We start from the raw sequence: 3,394 nt of genomic DNA on the forward strand, positions 1-3,394 counted from the left end.
GAAGGTTTTATATCAAAACATGAAGGTTTTATATCAAAACATGAAGGTTTTATATCAAAAACATGAAGGTTTTACATCAGAAACATGAAGGTTTTACATTCTAGAACAGGAACTGAAGATGTGAGGAAGAGGAGGACAGAGTTCAGACAGACTAATGATCATCAGGAGGAAAAAACATAAAAAAAACAATTAGCTCACAATAACATTTATGGACCTAAAGCTGTTTTTTTTTTTTTTTAACTAACTGAATAAAACTAATTTTTTTTATTTTACTGATCTTAAACGGAGCTGTTTCAGGTAGAAAAACTAAACCAGTAAATAAATTTGCTTTTACATAATCTTACAAAAGTATTAACATGCACACATCCTAAAATATTTATCAAATAATAAATAAACTATTTATCAATTATTATTATTTATTCAATTTAATTATTTTGTTTTGTCAGATTTGTGTGACACTTCACAACTATTGAGATCTTTCTTCCGTACATTTTTCAGCATCTAACTGGTTCCACACTTTTTGTGCTACTTCAACAACTCGTATATCAAAACATTGAGCTCCTTCATGCGAGGCGAGCTACTACTTTTGGTATTTCAGCTTTTTATACTTTTTTAGCTATTTCATTTTTCTACATTTTTGCCATTGAAATGAATGGAGCTGTTTTCAATGTTTCTAAAACTTTACAGATCTTTACACATTTTATTCTGGTTCTGCTCTTTTTAAACTTGTGCAAATTTTAGTTTTTAAGTTCAGCAAACGTGTGCTTCTTTATGCTAATAAAATAATTTCTGGCTACATTTAACTATTTACTGAAAATTTCAGCTGTTTTAGCTATTTTCCTACAAATTATCACTTTTTTGTATTTTTTCTGATAATTTTATTTATTTTTATTTAAAAAATCACTATCTGGGTGTTAATTACAATGTGTGGCTGCTACCTTTAGCTTATTTTAAGATAATTTTAGCTTTTTAAAATTATTTTTCAGCTTTAGATCTGCGTCTTTCTGTTATTCTTCAGATTATTTTTTTTTACTTTTTGTTTTTTCTGCTAATTTGAGGTATTTATGCATCTTACAGATGTTTTCAGCTATATTCAGCTTTTAGCTGATTTCTGCTGTTTCAACTATATTTTTGCTCCCTTTTGCTGTTTTTCTGCAAAGTTAGGCTTTTTTGCTTTGTTCAGCTTTTTAAATTGAACTCACATTAACACTATTAAATATCTTCAGCAGGTTTTACATGAAGTTTTCAGCGAGCAGCATTCACACTAGCATTTTGCAGGAAATGCTGTTTTTCAAGTTAAGACTTGTTACATATTTTGGTTTTTCAGGATCTTGAGATCAAGGAGAAAATCTTGAAAATAATTTAAGTTTTCTGGTAAAAATACAAATTTAATTACATCATTTCCTTCTGTGCTGCATGATAAAACTTTACAAATTAAAAACTACAGCTGCAACAAAAACAAGCTGAAGTTCTGCTTTTTGTTTCCAATAAGATCAAACAAAAATGAATTTAAAGGAGCTTCATGTTCATCCACAACAAACTGACTTCCTGCACTTTAAAACAAACGAAAAAATATAACTATGTGAAATAAGACGCCTCGATAAGTCAGTATCTGCACGCACACACAGCAGAGTAATTAGAGACACTTATTGCCCTGAACCACAGCAGCTGCTCAGCACACACACCACTAATTACAGGCCCGCCCGGTATTTTTAGAGCCTCTGCTCCACAGAGGTATTTCCATCCAGATTCGGACCGTTGTGTGTCAGTGGGGCCTTTAATTCCATCCAGCTGTTCTGTCCCATGACATCTGCAGGAACACACACCATCAACTGCTTCTTTTCTCTGTGAGGATTTAAAAAACGAGGTTTATCATCTCAAAGGAAACAAACGCCCTTAGTTCATTAGATAAACGTAAACGGTGAGTTTTAATTCTCTGCACAGAGGCGAGTTATTCCCACGCTGAGCTGGGCACCGATCACCGCCCAAAACCCCGGAGGAGCAGGAGGAAGGAAGCCGTTGGAGAGGAGGATGTTTAGCTTTCGTGCTGGCAGCAGATAGGCATCGGCCGGACCGCAGCGACTTTAAACCCGTTCAGGGCTCCAGAGGCGGCACTTCCAGCTCCCAGAACCAAAATAATTAGGAATGTGAGCAGCTTCGATCGGGGACGACCCGTCGTAAATCTGCAGGGCCAAGCTGCGATCCAGACGGGAGGGTCCGGCTCTGCAGCGACCCGCTAACATGATCTGTAAACACAACCGCAGCTCGCTCCCTTCAATAATGACACAAGTAATTAGCACAAAGTCCCAAACAAGCTGATCTGATTTACCTACAAACAGACAGGAAGGTCATCCTGAGAGACCTCCACCTGTAGGGTCCTAACGTGGCATGAGACGGATCTGTGTCTGAATTTATAAAAACACCAAACAGTTCAGTTTAACAGACGCTACTTTAGGTTTTAACACCAAAAACATGATTCCTAATGAGCTTTAAGATGAAAAAAAATCAAACTTTTCTGATTGTTTCTTTAAAAAAAGCCTAAAAAACGAGATGGCGATGAAAAGAAGTGTTATGACTAAAAAAATTAAACATTAAATTGAACTAAAACAGAATCTTACAAACAAACCGTGACAGGAAGTCAACAGAAGCATTAAGTTACTCTGTTAACCATTAAGATTTAATCAGAACCTGAATAAAACTGTAAAAGTCTCTAAACAAGGTTCATACAGCTTAAGACAAGTAAAATTTGAGACTTTAAGACCTAATTAACACAACTTGAAATGAAATTTAAGACCAACTCCACAATAAACACAAAGAGAAAAAAACTGTTAATAATTTTGGCCAAATGTTTATTTTAAAACAAAACAACGAGCTGTGAGAGGCAATCTGTAAATGATTCAAAAAATAAATATAAATGTTACCAATTCTTTTAATATTTGAGATGAATTACAAGAATTCCAACATGTTTTAACATTCTTAAGACCTCCGAAAGATTGATTTAAGACATTTTAAGGCTAATTAAGGCCTTAGTTTTGAATTGATGAATTCAAAGACTTTTAAAAGTTTTAAGGATCTGTAGGAACTCTGCTGAAGAGCCTCAACCTGATGCAACAGGTAAACACTGCAAAAACTGTCCATTTTACCACGTTTTGAAACCTTATATCAGCCAAGAAGTCTTTTTGATCTTGTTCTCAGACTGATTTACTAAACAAGAACTGATTGTGTAAGAATAATCATCTTGTTTTCAGAATGTGTAAGATTATTTGTCTTGTTAGTCTGAAAATTTGACTCTAATTAAGTCAAACATTTCTGCCAGTGGAGTAAGAACATTTGTGTTTCCATGAAGTAATAAATGTTCTTAAAGTCACGTGAATACGTTTGTTCTCATGATAAG

The 3,394-nt window shown here is 34.3% G+C and overlaps 1 protein-coding gene across 1 annotated transcript in view; it reads right to left on the minus strand.

Moving 5' to 3' along the window:
- Positions 1–3,394, minus strand: part of bmp8a (bone morphogenetic protein 8a) — a gene marked incomplete at its 3' end in the record, with an annotated part of 8,865 nt that overhangs the window by 3,372 nt on the left and 2,099 nt on the right.

This window comes from Austrofundulus limnaeus, unplaced genomic scaffold, assembly GCF_001266775.1.
Source record: "Austrofundulus limnaeus strain Quisiro unplaced genomic scaffold, Austrofundulus_limnaeus-1.0 Scaffold424, whole genome shotgun sequence".
Taxonomy (NCBI): Eukaryota; Metazoa; Chordata; class Actinopteri; order Cyprinodontiformes; family Rivulidae; genus Austrofundulus; species Austrofundulus limnaeus.